Source organism: Carcharhinus amblyrhynchos, chromosome 10 (genome assembly GCF_965287045.1).
Source record: "Carcharhinus amblyrhynchos chromosome 10, sCarAmb.v2.hapA, whole genome shotgun sequence".
Taxonomy (NCBI): domain Eukaryota; kingdom Metazoa; phylum Chordata; class Chondrichthyes; order Carcharhiniformes; family Carcharhinidae; genus Carcharhinus; species Carcharhinus amblyrhynchos.
Window position 1 is genome coordinate 9,558,151 of NC_137333.1, and position 18,455 is coordinate 9,576,605.

Sequence of the window (18,455 nt, forward strand, 5' to 3'; positions counted from 1 at the left end):
CGATGTGGAGATGCCGGTCTTGGTTTGCAGTGTGCATCGTAAGAAGTCTCACAACATTAGGCGAGTCCACGTGAAGGAGCAGCACTGTGAAAGATCGTGATTCCAAAAAAACCTGTTGGACTTTAACCTGGTGAGACTTCTTACCGTAGAAACTAGAAGTGGGATTAGGCCATTCGTTTTGATCATGGCTGATCATCAAATTCAGTATTGTGATCGCCCCCCCACCCAATGTCCCTTGATCCCTTTAACCCCAAGAGCTATATCTAATTTCTTCTTGAAATCAGACAACGTTTTGGCCTCAACTGCGTTCTGTGGTAGTGAATTGCAGACATTTACCACCCACTGGGTGAATAAATTTCTCCTCACCTGAGTTATAAAAAGTTTACCCCTTATCCTCAAACTATAATCAGTAGGTTTCCTTTCAATCCTTTGTCAGATAGCTTTACAATTAATTAGATTGATTAGCAACAATGACACCATGCCTTTATACCCCAGAGTGACATTTATAAAAACAGCACACTGTCTCCAACTAGGATTTGCCTTTCTTCCCCCTTAGTCTTGACTTAGTGATTTTTGTCTACCCCTCATTAAGGCCCTTAAGTTGGTGCAGTGACTATTTCTTTCTCATAACACTAGCATTGCAACTAATTTATATTTAGTCCTATGCCGTCTGTTCCTCAGTGAGTAGTTCTTGTTGAATTGAAATTTTCAAGACTGAATTTGATAGATGAGGTGGGTAAAGTACAGATCAGCCATGATCTTATTGAATGATAGAACCATTTATTGCATTAAGTGGCCCTTTGAGATGCCCCGCAGTCATGAATGGTGCTAATATAAATGCAAGTTATTTATTTTTAGTCAAGGGCAAAACTGGGGAATTGTTCCAAGTACTGTTACAATCTTTGTTGTTTGCAGTATATATTAATGAACTCGAGGAAAATATGGGTGGTCTGATTAGTAAGTTAAAGTTGATTTATTAGTCACAAGTAAGGCTTACATTAACATTGCAATGAAGTTACTGTGAAATTCCCCGAATCGCCACACTCCAGCGCCTGTTTGGGTCAATGCATCTAACCAGCACGTCTTTCAGACTGGAGCACCTGGAGGAAACCCACACAGACACAGGGAAAATGTGCAAACGCCACACAGACAGTGACCCAAACCAGGAATTGAACCCAGGTCCCTGGTGCTATGAGGCAGCAGTGCTAACCCCACTGTGGCACCGTGCCATCCAGTTTGCAGATGACACAAAGATTGGTGGAGTTGCTGATAGTGTCAAGGATTGTCAGAGGATACAATAGAATATGGATAGATTGGAGACTTGGGCACAGCTGGCAGATGGAGTTTAATCCAGACAAATGCATAGTGATGCATTTTGGAGGATCAAATTTAGGTATGAATTATACTGTAAATGGCAGAACCCTTAGAATCATTAACATACAGACATATCTGGGCATGCAGGTCCACAGTTCCTTAAAAGTAACACAGGTCGCCAAGGTGAGTAAGAAGGCATGTGGCGTGCTTACCTTCATCAGCCAGGTCACTAAGTACAGGAATTGGGGAAATCATGTTGTAGCTATATAAAACATTGGTTAGGCTGCATTTGGAATATTGTATGCAGTTCTGGTCACCACACTACCAGAAGGGCATGGAAGTTTTGGAGAGTGTGTGAAGAATGTCCACCAGGAAGTTACCTGGTCTCGACGGTGGTAGCTATGAGGAGAGGTTGAATAAACGAGAAAGACAGAGACTGAGGGGAGACATGATATAGGCCTACAAAACTATGACAGGCATAGACAGGGTGGGTAGTCTGAGGTTTTTTTCCCAGGGTGCAAGTATCAATTACAAGAAGGCACAGGTTCAAGTCAAGAGAGAGAAAGTTTAAAGGAGATGTGCGGGAGAAATTTTTCACACAGAGAGTGGTGGGTGCCTGGAACACACTGCCAGAGGAGGTGGTGGAATCAGGTACATTAACAACATTTGAGAGGCATCTAGATAGGTACATAAATAGAGTGGAAATAGGGGGATATGCACCGAGCAAAGACAGAAGGTTGTTTTTAGTTAGGGCATCATGATTGGCATAGGCTTGGAGGGCCAAAGGACCTGTTCCTGTGCTGCACTTTTTAAAAGCAGTCTTTCACTAAATGTGTCTAGGCCATCCCTAATTGCCACTGAGGAAGTGGTGCTGATCTGCCTTCTTGAACCGCGGCAGTCCATGTGGTGTAGGTGCACGCACAGTGTTGTTAGAGAGTCCCAGAATTTTGATCCAGCGACATTCTGCTGCCCTTTTCCTTCTACGTGGTAGTGGTCATGTGTTTGGAAGGTGCTGCTGAAGGACACTTGGTGAGTTCCTGCAGTGCATCCTGTAGACGGTACACACTGCTTCCAGTATGGGTTGGTGGTAGAGGGAGTGGATATCTAAGATGCTGGATTGGGTGCCAATCAAGCAGGCTGCTTTGCCCTAGATGGTGTCAAGTTTTTGCAGTGGTGGGAGTTGCACTTATCCAGGCAAGGGGAGAGTATTCCATCACACTCCTGACTTGTGCCTTCTAGATGGTGGACAGGCTCTGGGAAATCAGGAGATGAATTATTCGCCCTAGATTTCCCAGTCTCTGACCTGCCCTTGTATCCACAATATTCATATTGCTGAACCAGTTCAGTTTCTGGTCAAGGATAACTCCCAGGATGTTTATAGTTGAGTGCTATGATAATGATGATGCGTCCAAACGCTCTGTGGAAGAATGAGCGATAGCTTTTATACTTTATAATCTTTGTGATGAATTCTATCCATTGTGCAGCTTTCTGCCTGGTTTTGCTTAAAAACCTTCAGCACTGCAGAGGCCTTTAATTTATTCCAACAGAGACTATGACTTATGTGTTTTTCAACTGGCAACTTTTAAATCACGTGTTTAACTGCTTTTACACACTTCTACCAGTAACGTTCTTGAAGCAACGTGGTTAGATGCCAATGGAGTTGATCTTCTCACTGCCAAACATTGGCAACACGGCCACCATTGTCTGCTCACATGCAGGTCCAGGCAACCTTTCATAAAATGTATGCTGCAGAATTTCCTAGTGTTCGGGGAACCAGACGACCTTTAAATGCTGGAGAATCAATGAATCCCTATAGTGCAGAAGGAGGCCATTCAGCCCATTGAGCCTGCACCTATAACAATCCCACCCAGACTCTATCACTGTAACCCCATGCATTTACCCTGCTAATTTTCCTGGCGCTAAGGGGCAATTTAGCATGGCCCATCAACTTAACCTGCACACCTTTGGAGGGTGGGAGGAAACTGGAGCACTTGGAGGAAACCCACGTAGACATGGGGAGAACATGCAAACTCCACACAGTCACCCGAGGCTGAAATTAAACCTGGTTCAAGGCGCTGCGAGGTAGCAGTGCTAACCATTATGCCACCGTGTCACCTCCAATGTAGACTAGTTTAGTGAGATTTTAGGAGGGTAACCAAAAATGTTTGGTCAAAGGTGTAGGTTTTACAGGGAGGCCTTGAAAAAGGGGAAAGCAGGGAGGCTTAAGAATGAAATGTCAGAGTTTGTGGCATGGACACAGGCAAAAGCATGGGAGACAATGGCTGGAAAGGGGAATGGAACTGGTGGCAAAAGAATTAAGGCCTGAGTTTTTTTGATAGTGGATGTTGGCCATGTCACTACTGACTGCAACAAGCTTGCTGCCATTTTACACTCTAACGAGTGTTGATTGGCTGCAGGTTGGACTTCCATCTGTCACACGGAAGACGTCCCACCGTGAAAAGCTGACAGCCAATCAGATTGGCTTCAGCTCTCCAGGCCCTCCAGGAACAGCATTGCAGTGGTCGGAAGAGGCATTGCAGCAAATTGCCTGGAACTAAGTGTCTGGATATGGAGAACAGGTCAGTGATTGTTGACACCTGGGGATGGGGTCATGAAGGAGGTGTTTCGGTTCACAGGGATTGGCTGAGGCAGGTCTGGAGGTCTCCAGACCTTTGCAGTTACCCACCAGCGGAAGGGAGCTTATGATGGAGGTGCTCTCAAATCCTTTTCCACTCAAGAAGTTGCAGCGGGACATAGATTGGATGCAAGAAGTGGCAGATGGACTTCAACGCAGATAAATGTGTAGTGGTCCATTTTGGCAGGACCAATGGGATGAAGGAATACAATATCAAGGGTAGGAGCCTTAGCTGTGTTGAAGAGCAGAGGGATCTTGGGGTCTGGGTCCATAGGACTCTTAAATCGGCCTTGCAGGTGGAGGATGTGGTCAAGAAGGCATATGGTGTACTGGCCTTCATTAATCGAGGGATTGAGTTTAGGAGTCGGGAGGTAATGCTGCAACTTTATAGGACCCTTGTCAGACCCCACTTGGAGTACTGTGCGCAGTTCTGGTCGCCTCACTACAGGAAGGACGTGGAAGCTATTGAAAAGGTGCAGAGGAGATTTACAAGGATGTTGCCTGGATTGGGAGGCATGCCTTATGAAAATAGGTTGAGGGAGCTGGGACTCTTCTCCCTGGAGAGACGAAGGTTGAGAGGAGACCTGATAGAGGTTTATAAGATGTTGAGAGGAATAGATAGGGTGAATTCTCAGAGGCTATTTCCCAGGGCTGAAATGGTCACTACGAGAGGACACAGATTTAAGGTGCAGGGAAGCAAGTACAGAGGAGATGTTAGGGTTAAGTTTTTCACTCAGAAGCTGGTGAGTGAATGGAATCGGCTGCCGTTGGTGGTGGTGGAGGCGAACTCGCTGGGGTCTTTTAAAAGACTTCTGTATGAGTATATGGGATCTAATGGGATTGGGGTTTATAGATAGGTCTATGGCTTAGGAGGTATAGAAGTGATCGCCGCAACTAGTGGGCCGAAGGGCCTGTTTGTGCTGTAGAGTTCTATGTTCTATGTTCTATAAGATGTAAGTTCTCCAATTTTTCTATTTTTCCCTTGATCTCTCATCTGCCTGTCAGCCTAAAAATTTAGTCTGGGCGGGAAAGAGCCATTAAGTAGCCTCATCTTAATGGATTTAATTGGGCTTTACCGCAGAGGCATTGCCATCTCACCATAAAATTGCTTCCAGGTCAGGGTGGGTGGGAATCCCACCCATGCAATTTAACCCTCCCTCCTCCCACCCCTTGCCTCAAAACATGCCAGAGGCGCTTGGGGTGAGTGCAAAATTCAGGCCAAGATTTTGCAAGGGACCAAAGACAAGGGCTTTGATATTCTTAATTTTTATCTTTTAACTCAAAATTTAATTTTAAAATCCCTACAGTGCAGAAGGAAGCCTGCACTGACAATGATCCCATCCTGGCCCTATCCTGTAACCCCATATATTTACCCCACTAATCCCACTGACATTAATGGACAACTTATCATGGCCAATCCACCTAACTCGCAACTCTTTGGACTGAGAGGAAACTGGAGCACTGGGAGGAAACCCATGCAGACATGGGGAGAACATACAAACACCACACAGACAGTGACCCAAGCCGGGAATCGAACCTGGGTCCCTGACGCTGTGAGGCAACAGTGCTAATCACTGTGCCACCGTGAAGCCTATTGTGGTTCACCCAAGAGTGAGTACGAAATGAATCCTTTGACAACACAGATACAGTGGAGGGTAATGAATAGATTGAGCTGGGTGCCATCAATGAACATGTGGATGCTGACCTCATTTCTTTGGATGTGAACATTGGGCCGCATTTTGGCAAAGGACAGGGAGCCTGTATGAATCCTGAGGAGACTCCAGAGATAACAGTGCTGGGACAGGAAGAAGAACGATGCTATGGCTAATATTGGATAGGTTAATGAACCAAAAACCGTTAAAGATTTTATACTTTTATTCCGAGAGACTCAGTACTTTTATGTTGCAGGGATCATATGCACTGCTTATTTTGGTCCAGGATGTTCAAAGGAAAGGGATTTGGAGAAAAGGGAGGGAGGGGTGACCCGAGGAAAGCTTCAGTAGTGAGAAAGAAGCAGATACACTGGAGAATAGGAACAAAAATAAAAGCAAAATACTGGAGGTCTGAAATAGAAACAAAAACTGGGGAATAAACTCAGCACCAGGGGAGAAAGAAATAGAGTTAATGTTTCTAGTCCAGTCTGACTCATCTTCGGAAACAAAAGTACCATTAAGTTAAACAGTAACTAAATGCAGAATGGTATTGCAGGTGTAACTTTAGTCTGTCTGATTTCAATTGTTTTATTTGAACTCCATTTGAGTTCATTTTGCATTCTGAAGGAGAATTGGGAGGGAGATCATCTGGGTAATTGTGTGAAACAAATGTTTACAATTTCACTGTTGGGGTAAAATGTAACTTTAAAAAAAAATTATTTCATTGCTATGGCAAGACCAGCATTTGTTACTTATCTCTAATTGACCTTGAGAAGGTGGTGGTGAACTGCCTTATTGAAATGGCACAGTGGTTAGCACTGCTGACTCATAGTGCAGGGAGCTGGGTTTGGAGTTTGCACGTTCTCTCCATGTCTGCACACGTTTCCTCTGGGTGATCCCACAGTCACAAAGATGTGCAGCTTAAGTTGATTGGCCATACTAAATTGCCTCTTAGCATTAAGGGGATTAGCAGGGCAAATATGTGAAGTTACTGGGTGGGATTGTTGTCAGTGCAGTATCGGTGGACTGTATGGCCTCCTTCTGCACTGTAGGGATTGTATGGGATTATATGAACCACTGCAGCATATCTGGGAGGGAGGTAACACCAGAATTGTGACCCATCAACAGTAAAGGAGTGCCGATGTAATTCCAAGCCAAGTTGGTGTATGCTTAGGAGAAAACTTGCAGATGGTGGTGGCCCTATGTACCTGTTGCCCTTGGTCTTATAGGTGCCCAAGGTCACAGAGTTGGAAGGTGCTGTTGAAGGAACCTTGCTTGGAGGAGTTGCTGTGGTGTACCTTGTATATGGTACACACTGTGCATAGGAGGTGGAAGGAGTGAATATTAAATCTTGCGGATGGGGTGCTGATGAGGGGCATCATCAGCTTCCTGCTAGAACCGCACTCATCTAGGCAAGAGACTATTCCATCACATTACTGACTTATGTCTTGTAGATGGTAGACAGGCTTTAGGGAGAAAATGCAGAAGCCCCAGCCTCTGGCCTGCTCTTGTCATCATAGTATTTATACTGATATTATTAGTCATAGTAATTTTTCTTACCTGTTGCATTTTATCTCAAATATTTTTGATTCTTAAAGGTAAATATAACAACAGTATAGAGGCGAAAGTCCTGTCACCAAGTTAGTTTATTTACACCATACACGTGTACACTTCCAGCTCTCCAGTTGCTCCCTGCTGAATGCAGAGAGTCTGACACACCTGCTTTAAATAGGGAGCATGAGACTCCTTGATTTAACCATCAGTTAGGACTCATCAGGTATTTCTTTTCAATAAAGAAAATGAACAGCTTCAAACATACTCAAACTACTCGGGGCTTGAACATTCACGATAAAATTCAAGTAGATTTCAAGTCCAATGCCTTAACCACTCAGCCATCGCCGCTATAACCAGGGTTCATTAGGCATTTCTTCTCATACCCAGGACTCATTAGGTAGTTCATACTCTTGCAAGCCAACCTCATTAGCCTGGCTGAAGTCATCACAGTAAACAATAATAATTTTCTAAATAAACATAAAACTGCATGTGCATATGAAAGAGAGAACTTAAAAAAAACTAGAGGAATTTCTATTTGGAAAATTTGCACTTGGAGTTTAAATCAAGAAATGAAGAAACAGTGGAATATACAGGGAAACTTTGTGAGGTAGAAGAGGTTTTGCACTGTCTACAGTTTGCAGTTGATTATTATTCAGGATAATTAAGTGTGTCTTTCAATAAAAAAGTCTGCAAATCAAAATGAGAGGTTTAATGCATTGAAATATATTTTCATTGTTATAGATTCTGATATCATGGTCTTTTAGTTGATCTTACAGCAATTTAGTACTCAGATTTTTTTTTTGTTATTCGTGGGACATGGGCGTCTGTGGCCAAGTCAGCATTTATTGCCCACCCCTACTTGCCCTTGTGAAGGTGGTGGTGAGCTGCCTTCTTGAATCGCTACAGTCCATGTTTTGTGGGTTGACCCACAATGCCATTAGGGAGAGAATTCCAGGGTTTCGACCCTTATGATGAAACAGCGATATATTTCCAAGTCAGGATGGTGAGTGGCTTGGAGGGGAACTTGCAGGTGGTGGTGTTCTCATGTATCTGCTGCCCTTGTCCTCCTGGTGGAATCCTGATTTCATTAATCACCAATTTGCTCACTAATTATTGATTATCCAGTTGTAACCACTTCCAACCAGTACAGTTAACTTTAGAATTTATGTATCAGGAGGTGGCAGGGGGGTAGAAATATTGCATCCACTATAACATAAACGGTATTTGATATGCTGTCTAAACTCAGTTACCATTTGGAATACTGCGTACAGTTCTGGTCACCCATTATAGAAAGGATATTATTGAACTGGAAAGAGTGCAGAAAAGATTTACTGGGATGCTTTTGGAACTTGATGGTTTGAATTATAAGTAGAGATGGGATAGGCTGGGACTTTTCTCCTTTGGAGTGTTGAAGTGATTCTATAGAGGTCTATAAAGTAATGAAGAGCATAGATAGCGTAGATAGTCAACATCTTGTCCAAAAGGTAGGGTAGTCTACAACTAGAGGGCATAGGTTTAAGGTGAAAGGGGAGAGAGATAAAAGGATTTGGGCAATTTTCACACAAGAGGGTGGTGAGTGTCTGGAACAGGCTGCCAGAGGTAGTAGTAGAGGCGAGTACAATTTTGTCTTTTAAAAAGCATTTGGACAATTACACAGGTAAAATGAGTATAGAGGGATAAGGGCCAAACACAGGCAATTGGGACTGGATAATTGCATGGACAAGTTAGGCCAAAAGGCTTGTTTCTAAACTGTAAACTTTTATGACTCAATGATCCTATGACCCAATTATTTTCTACTTTTTCAGATGATTGTCACTGATGCCTTGCCACAGAGTATTTAACTCATTACACTCAATTAGACCCAATCAAACTTGTTTGATGTAATAGAGTGCTTCAAAACCTCAAAAATACACATTTCAAATGCCATATAATCAAGTTGAAAGCTTTAATTGTCTTAATGTGCTCTGGGTCTTGAGTCTTTTACACACTGCCCTACTATGTCTCGGAACACATTACACTCATGATTTATCTGACAGAGTGTAATACGTAATGAGTGCAGCTAAGTGAATTAGAAGTAATCGAGTGGTTGAAATTACACCATAAACTAGATGTGAAGATTTGAGTTTTGTACTTTGTCATCTGAACCCCAAGATAGAATCACCATCTAAATTTACTTACTTTTTCATTATAACGCAGTAAATTTTCTTTCAAACTTACATTGATTGGCTGCTGAGTGATGCAGCACCTTTGGAAACTGCCTTTCTTCCTCTGCAATCTATATTGTTGTAAATGTACCCAGACTAACCTTGACCAGTTTGCAGTAACCCTTCTTAACTTGGGCGCATTACATGATGAGATAGACAGAGGGGACAAGGGTCAGGGGAAGGTCCAACACAACTTTCTTGAACACCTTAGCAAGAAGAAACAATATTTATCAGATGCTCCTACTGTACTTTCGTTAAACTCTCTCAGACTTTGTCAACCTCTTTACAGGACTCTTCAGTAAAAAGTCTTAAATCTCTTAGTAAACAGTCTCAAATCTACACTAATCCTCTACCTTTGACACACGTTTCCGATGATCCACTACACCCGATCCCCACAGGTCCCTACCACTGTATTTGAACTGTATAAAAAGACTGGTAATACCTATTGAATAAGGCTGGGACAGGCTGTTCCTTGGTCTTTTGAGGGTTGGCTGATGTTTCAGGGATCTGCAGTCCTCAACTTGGGTTTCTCTTGTCATCTAAAGCTGGTTCTGGTCTTTGGGTCGTCTCACTGGAGTGGTCTTCTGGGTCTGGTCAGTCTAACGAGGCTCGCCATGAGGTACAAGGAGCTGGAGATGCTCTGCTGCTTGGCTGCCAGTTGAAGGTACTCTCTAGAGATGCTGTTGAAGAAGGTGCAAAAGTAGAGAGAGTTGGGGCTCCAGGCTGCCCCTTTTTCCCCCTCTTCACACCCCTCTCAAAGATACAGTGGCCTATGTCCAATACTAGCATCAGGCAAGGTGGGAAAATCCAATGAGGTGACTACTTTCCATGTTTGGAAGCCACAGAACATGTCAAGTGTGCTGTCGATGTCATGTAATGCCTCTGACCTCTTACTGAGCTGGGTGCCACCCAAGTCTGTGTAAGATTCTTCTTACAAAACAGGTTCACTGGAAGTGTAAACAGCTGTTCATTCTGAAATAATGTGGCCATTAGCAACTAGTCAGGCAGTTCCAGGTCTGGTTTCGATGGTAAATTGATTGTCTAAGGTCTGACTGCATGAATATTGCCTGCTCCAACTCTGCAGTTTGCAAATTGCAGAGTCCAGCTAGCTTTAAACTTGGCTTCCACACTTTGAGTTTTTATCCATGTTCATGAGAAAATGTCAGTATTTCTGTAACAATCCTGGAGTAAGAAATCTCACTACACCAGGTTAAAGTCCAACAGGTTTATTTGGTAGCAAAAGCCACTAGCTTTCAGAGCACTGGCTGCCTCTTCATCAGGTCAGGTCAACTCACCTGATGAAGGGGCAGCCAGCGTTTCGAAAGCTGGTGGCTTTTGCTACCAAATAAACCTGTTGAACTCTAACCTGGTGTAGTGAGATTTCTTACTGTGTTTACCCCAGTCCAATGCTGGACATGAAAGGAGTGAGATAGAAGCAATTTGTCTCTGTCTGACTACATTGCCTCTGGCCAGACAAAGCTATGTCTTAACACATACATCCAAGATACAAAGGGTCCCATACTTAAGTTTCCCATCTTGGTCAGCTGAAAAAATTTGTAGTTTTTTCAATGAAAATACATTTTGATATTTGCTATATAAGGTATGAGGCAGTCTTGAGGCAGAGTGGTAGAGTCTCTGCCTTTGAACATGAAGCTCTGTGCTGGCATCCCACTCCAGGGTTGATTGCCAAGGACGGTGTATTTCATAACGGTGTGTTTTTGGGCGGTGCAGTGGCACAGTGGTTAACACTGCTGCCTCACAGTGCAAGGAACCTGGGTTCGATTCCCGGCTTGGGTCACTGTATGTGTGGAGTCTGCATGTTCTCCTCGTGTCTGTGTGGGTTTCCTCTGGGTTATCTGCTTTTCTCCCAAAGTCTAAAGATGTGCAGGTTTGGTGGATTGGCTATCATAAATAGCCCCTTAGTGTCCCAAGGTGTGTAGTTTAGGGGGATTAGCGGGATAAATATCTGAGGTTACGGGCTAAGCTCGAGTATGAGTCAGTGCAGTCTTGATTGTCTGATTGGCCTCCTTCTGCACGATAGGGATTCTATGATACTATAATGGCTTCAAACAGGTCGGATGGGATTTTCTATCTATGCTTGCCCCAAGACTGGAAAATCCTGCCTGAGATCAATGGATGTTTGCATGGTCTGTATTCCATTCATTGTGATTCCCATGGCGGGCAGAACAGAAAAATTCCGCGTGTTGTGTATCAATCTGCGTTTCCTTTCAACATCCACCAATGGCAGGCAACAGAGCTGCTCATGAGCTAGAAAGAAAATTGGAACTTCTACCATCGCCAATCATAGCCCTGGATTACCACATGTGTTTCACAACAGCTCGGACTCTCTGGGGGCCGATTAGCTCAGTTGGCTGGGCGTCCAGTCTGGATCACACTTGTGCTAATAGCAGGGGGAGTTGATCCCCACGCTGGTTAGGATGGATATGGAACCTGCCTCTTTGCCCTAACCGTGGTGGGGATCGCGTTGCTGTAAGTTGGACCTGATTTCGGGCAGAGAACTGAAGAAGATGAAAGTTTGCCATGTGTTACATGTAGAGGAAGTAATTTTGTTAAATGATTTGTTGCCCAGATTTACTGCCTTGGGAAGATTATATGCAGAATTGTGGGATTTGGGCTGTATTTCTGGGATCTGCATTGCAGCAATACAACAGTCAAGTTAATCTTTTCTGTCAAAGCTTGACCAGACTAACGTTTCCCCATCTGAATCAGCAGAGATGTACAACAGAATCTTCAAGCCTTACTCCCCGATGATATTATTAATTATTTCTCAAAAGGTTTCTAATCCAACACACACCAAGCTGCTCTCCCACAATCTACCCTCCATAAACTTAACATCATCCAAAACTCTGTTGTCCCTACCTTAACTCACACCAAATCCTGTTCCCCCATCACCCCTATGCTCACTGACTTACAGAGCGGTTCCTAGTTGAACAGTATCTTAGTTTTACAAATCTCATCCTTGTTTTCAAACCACGTCCCCCCCAACCCAACACCTCCCCCCCGCCACCTCCCCGCCACTCCCCGCGGCCTTGTTGCTCCCTATTTCTCTAACGCCGCAACCCATCGAGACATCTGCACCCCTCTAATTCTGGCTGTCCTGATTTTAATCGCTCCTTTGTTGGTGTGCCACATATTCTGTTGGCAAGGCCTTACGGTTTGTAATACCTGTGCCACATCTCTCTAGCTCGCTTTTCTCTTCTCTTTTGAGGCACTCCTTAAAAACTGTTTTGTCTCGTGGTTTCAGGGATTTGACATTATCACACTTTAGATCATTGATTGTTTCGGCATTGATTTCTGTTTGCAGTGTAACAATGCACTGTCTGCTGAGTGATGTGGCATTCTGGATATGCATATGTACGGGAAAGTAACCATGTAGGTTCTAAATCATATTTGAATCATATAAAATATAACAAAAAATTGCCTCTGTAATCAAGTTTTGGTCATCTGACCTAATATCTCCTTATATGGCTCATGTTGGACAGGATTGGGCACACGGTGGCACAGTGCTTAACACTGCTTACCTCTCAGCACTGGGGACCTGGGTTCAATTCCAGCCTTGGGTCACTGTCTGTGTGGAGTTTGTCTCAGAATCACAGAATCCTACAGTGTAAAAGAAGGCCATTCAACCCATCGTGTCTGCACCAACAATAATACCACCCAGGTCCTATCTCCATAACCTCTCATATTTAATCTGCTAATCTTTCTAATCTACACATCTTGGGACACCTAAGGGGCAATTTGGAATGGCTAATCAACCTAACCTGCACATCTTTGGACTGTGGGAGGAAACTGAAGCACCTGGAGAAAACCCACGCAGACACGGGGAGAATTTGCAAACTCCACACAGACAGTGACCGAAGCCGGGAATCGAACCCAGGTCCCTGGAGCTGCGAGGCAGCAGTGCTAACCACAGTGCCACCATGCCGCCCTCACACATGAGTTTCCTCCAGGTACTCCGGTTTGCACACACAGTCCAAAGATGTGTGGGCTAGATTGATTGGCCATACTAAATTGCCCCGTAGGTCCGGTGTTATGGGAGTAGGGCCTGGGTGGGATTGTGGTCAGTGCAGACTCGATGGGCTGAATGGCCTCTCCTTCTGCACTGTAGGATTCTATGATTCTATGATCCTCCAGCCGTTCTCTAGTCCTGTTACAATGAATGGCGATTTGGCTGAGCGCCAAATTCTGCATCTTCGCTGACAGCAGCAGTGGGGCATAAATGGTCGGAGAATTCTGGCCATCATATTTTATTTTTACGATGCTTCTGTTATGTGCCTTAGTATGTATTGATATGTTAAAGGTGCCATATAAATGTAAGGTTTTGTTATTGATTGAACCAGCCCTATGACCTCGTTGGTTGTATTGAACTGTTTTTGCATGTGTCCACCACAAAAGTTTTAAAGTTTATTTCTTAGTCACAAGTAAGGCTTACATTAACACTGTAACGAAATTACTGTGAAATTCCCCTAGTCGCCACAATCCAGTGCCTGTTCGAGTCAATGCACATAACCAGCATGTCTTTCAGAATGTGGGAGGAAACCAGAGCACCCGGAGGAAACTCATGCAGATACGGGGAGAAGGTGCAAACTCCATATAGACAGTGACCCAAGCCAGGAATCGAACCTGGATCCCTGGCGCTGTGAAGCAGCAGTGCTAACCACTGTGCTACCGTGCCACCCCTGCCACCTTGTTAGACCTTTTCCAATTTAATGGTTGCTTGCAATCAAGGACTCCATGCACCTCGGACATACTCGCTTCCACTTTCTTCCACCGAGGAAAAAGATGCAAAAGTCTAAATCACGTATCAACCGACTGAAGAACAGCTTCTTCCCGGCTGTCATCAGACTTTTGAATGGACCTCCCTTATTCTAAATTGATCTTTCGCTACACCCTTGCTATGACCGTAACACTGCATCCTGTACCCTTTCCTTTTCTTTTCTCCTATGTTGTCTATGAATGGTATGCTGTGTCTGTATAGCGAGCAAGAAACAATACTTTTCACTGTAATCAAATACATGTGACAATAATAAAACAAATCACATCAAACTAAACTCTGAACCCCAGAATAAGAAGGCTGCCCACCTGCCACAGGACCCTGAAACCCTGAGTGACCGGCTGCAGGGGTCTGAACTGTGTCTCCTGCAAATGACAGCATAGGATTCTGTATTTGCATGGATGAGCGTGCATGTGCCAACAGATAACAGTAACCATTTTGCATAGCCATCCTGTGTTGGCAGGAGAACAGAAACAGGCCATTTGGTCTAACTGGCATTTATGAACATTTATCTTCGCCGTGCATCTTCTCCCACCCTTCTTCCTCCAATCCCTTCAACTTATCCTTCCCTTCAGTTTCGTCAAATGTTGATGAATACTCCCCCTTAATGTATCCACGTGATTTGTCTCAAATTCTCCTTGTGGTAGTGTGTTCACAGACTCTACACAGATAATCACCCAAGGTTGGAATTGAACCTGGGTCCCCGGTGCTGTGAGGCAGCAGTTCCAACCACTGAACCATCGTGTCCAGCTAGCCTTCTATGTTCTGTCCTCTGGTCATCTAAAATCCCATGCTTCAAGTTACTGCACAAAAAGCAAACAGCAGAAATTACAACCAGCAACGGGTAAGTCCGCCTTTCCTGGGCCAGTTTATTATTGACTAATCAACCCATGGAATCTATTCTTACCTGTCTGCAGATATGAGAATCTTGGAAACCATTTGAGTGGTTTCAAAGGAGACATTTGGAACAAGAAATGCTTAACCTGGGACCCAGTGTAAGTCTGAGGTCATCAGGGCGATGGGTCAATTAGACTTGGTGTGAGTTAGGTCACAGGTAGCTGAATCGGCTATTAAATTCCAACAATTATCTGGAGACTTCCTGCTTATCCAGCATGGATGACGGGTGAGAGAAGATGTGATGAAGTAGGGCTGGGTGCCTGTGAGCAAATTGAAAGTTATTGTGTTTTTAGATGATGTCTCAACATGTTGCTGGGAAATAAGGTGGAGGGCAAGCATAATTCCTTGGGGGAATATCAGAGGTAATGGTGCAGGAGTAAATTGAAAAATCATTTTGGTTTTTTAAGAAACCAATTTTACAGGACATTAGCTTCATTGGCGGGGTCAGCATTTATTGCCATTCCCTAACTGGGATGGCATAGTGACACAGTGGTTAGCACTGCTGCCTCACAGAGCCAGGGATTCGGGTTCAATTTCCAGCTTGGGTCACTATCTGTGTGGAGTTTGTACATTCTCCCTGTGTCTGCATGGGCTTCCTTTAAGTGCTCCGGTTTCCTCCCCCAGTCCAAAGGTGTAAGGGTTGGGGAGATTGGCCATGCTAAATTGCCCCTTGGTGTCAGGGGAGCTAGCATGGGGTTATAAGGATGGGGCCTGGGTGGGATTGTTGTTGGTGCAGACTCAACGGCCTCCTTCTACACTGTAGGACTCTATGAACTGCTGTCCATTTCAGAGGGCATTGGAGAGTCAACCACATTGCTATGGGTCTGGTGTCACATGTAGGCCAGACCAGGTAAGGATGGCAGATTTCCTTCAGTGAAGGACAATAGTGAACCAGATGGACTTTTATAACAACTGACAATGGTTTCATGTGTCATCATTAGACTTTTGATTCCAGATTTATATTGAATTCAAATTTCACTATCGACTGTGGTTGGATTTGAATTTGAGTCTTTGAACCAGATCTCATCTGGGTTACTAGTCCAGTGACAATACCATTGTGCTACTGCCTCTGTCTACAGAGTGCTGTTGTAGTATGTGTAAGAAGCCATTATTCTATTGTTTCTGCACTACTGATTTTCCACAGTGCTTGGCCTGTATTTCGTTGAACATCTGCTGCATATGTTGCCACAGTAAAAAGTCTGACAACACCACGTTTAAGTCCAACCGATTTATTTGATAGTGCTCTCACTAGCTTTCAGGTTAGTCCCTTCGTCAGGTGAATGGAGAGTTCTGGCCTCAGACAGAGCATATAAAGCACAGACAGTTTACAGATAACTGATTAGAATGCGAATCTTTACACCTAACCTGCTGTTCAAGTCTTAAACCGACCACTTTAAGACTTGAACAGCAGGTTAGGTGTAAAGATTCGCATTCTAATTAGTAATCTGTAAACTGTCTGTGCTTTATATGCTCTGTCTGAGGCCAGAACTCTCCATTCACCTGACGAAGGGACTAACCCGAAAGCTAGTGAATGTACTATCAAATATATCGGTTGGATTTAACCTGGTGTTGTGAGACTTCTTACTGTGTTTACCCCAGTCCAATGCCGGCATCTCCACATCAGGAATTTCTTCAGCCAGAAGGTGGTGTACCTATGGAATTCATTGCCACAGAAGGCTGTGAGAGACCAGGTCATTGAATATATTTAAGACAGAGACAGATAGGTTTTTGATTGGTAAGGGGATCAAAGGTTACGGGGAATAGACAGTTGATTGGGGTTGAGAAACTTATCAGTCATGATTGAATGGTGGAGCAGACTCAATGGGCTGAATGGCCTGATTCTGTTATTATAACTTACGGTCAAATAAAAACCACAATTTTAAAGGAAAAATAAGTAGGAGAAGATAGACATAAACAATATAGAGAATATAGATTTAGCCAACTTAAAAGTGGCTTTATTTTCTTGGTCTTAGGTAGTATTAATAATTTTATTTCGGACACTTTGCCCAAAGGAAATTGATGCAATAGGAAATGGATTGAAAACAGCCTTCTCATGGGTCAGGTTAAGGAGAAGTGTGATTGATTTTTTAAATGAGTCTTCTGTGGTGCCACAACATCATATTTCAGAATCATCACAGAATCCCTACAGTGCAGAAGGAGGCCATTTGGCCCATCGAGTCTGCACCCACTCTCCATCAGAACAACTTACTCAGGTGCCATTCCTGTAGTCCATATATTGACCCCATTAATTCCCTTAACATACACAGCTTTGGACACTAAGGGGCAATTTAGCATGGCCAATCCACCGAACCTACACACCTTTGGAGTGGGGGAGGAAACCGGAGCATCTGGAAGAAAACCACATAGACATGGGGAGAATGTGCAAACTCCACACGGACAGTTACCCAGGCCAGAATCGAACCCGGATCCCTGGCGCTGTGAGGCAGCAGTGCTAACCGCTGTGCCATCGTACCACTCCTGTCACCAGAAGAAATTATCCTGATTGAGTTTGCACCAATTTTTTTCCATCGTACTTTTCAAGCTACATATGACAATAACAGAAATTCAAAAGACTATCATTTTAACTGGGAGGAACCCAAGTTTCCTTCATTTTATCAATCATATCAGTTTTGTTGTATCCTGACTGGGTTTGTCAGTCCTTTGTATGTTTTGGGGTGGCATGGTGGCACAGTGATTAGCACTGCTGCCTCACAGCGCCAGGGACCCGGGTTCAATTCCTGGCTTGGGTCACTGTCTATGCGGAGTTTGCACATTCTCCCCGTGTCTACTTGGATTTCCTCTGGGTACTCCGGTTTCCTCTCACAGTCTGAATGATATGCTGGTTAAGTTCATCGACCCGAACAGGCGCCAGGATGTGGCAATTCGGGGAATTTCACATTAACTTCATTTCAGTGTTAACTTAAGCCTTCCTTGTGACTGATAAATAAACTTAAATTTTACTTTATTTTTGTCGCGGCCTAGATTTTGTATTCAGTGGAAATTTTATGCTGCTTATTGCATATCATACTGCAGTGCCCAGACTTTCCATGGGCTTTGCCACTGCAATTTACAATCAACAGGTCTCCCATAGCATGAGGTGTCCTCCATAGGGGATTCTGGGCCTGTATGAACAGGGCAAGTGACTGTGTGCATATCCTCAACCTATCACATTGAGGATATATACTAAGAAACAGAGTCCAGGTCGGAAAGGGTACATGATTTTGTATTGAATTCAATAATCTAACTTACATTTAGACAATCTTGCCCTGTTCATGCAAATCCCCTTGGGATAGTTGTGCTGTACCAGAGTTCCAAAGGCCACGAATTGAAGCGGCAATGTCTGTGGGTAGTTGTAACTGTAACAAGTGAGCGGCCAAAGAAGATCAGGGCCTCAGCGGCCATCA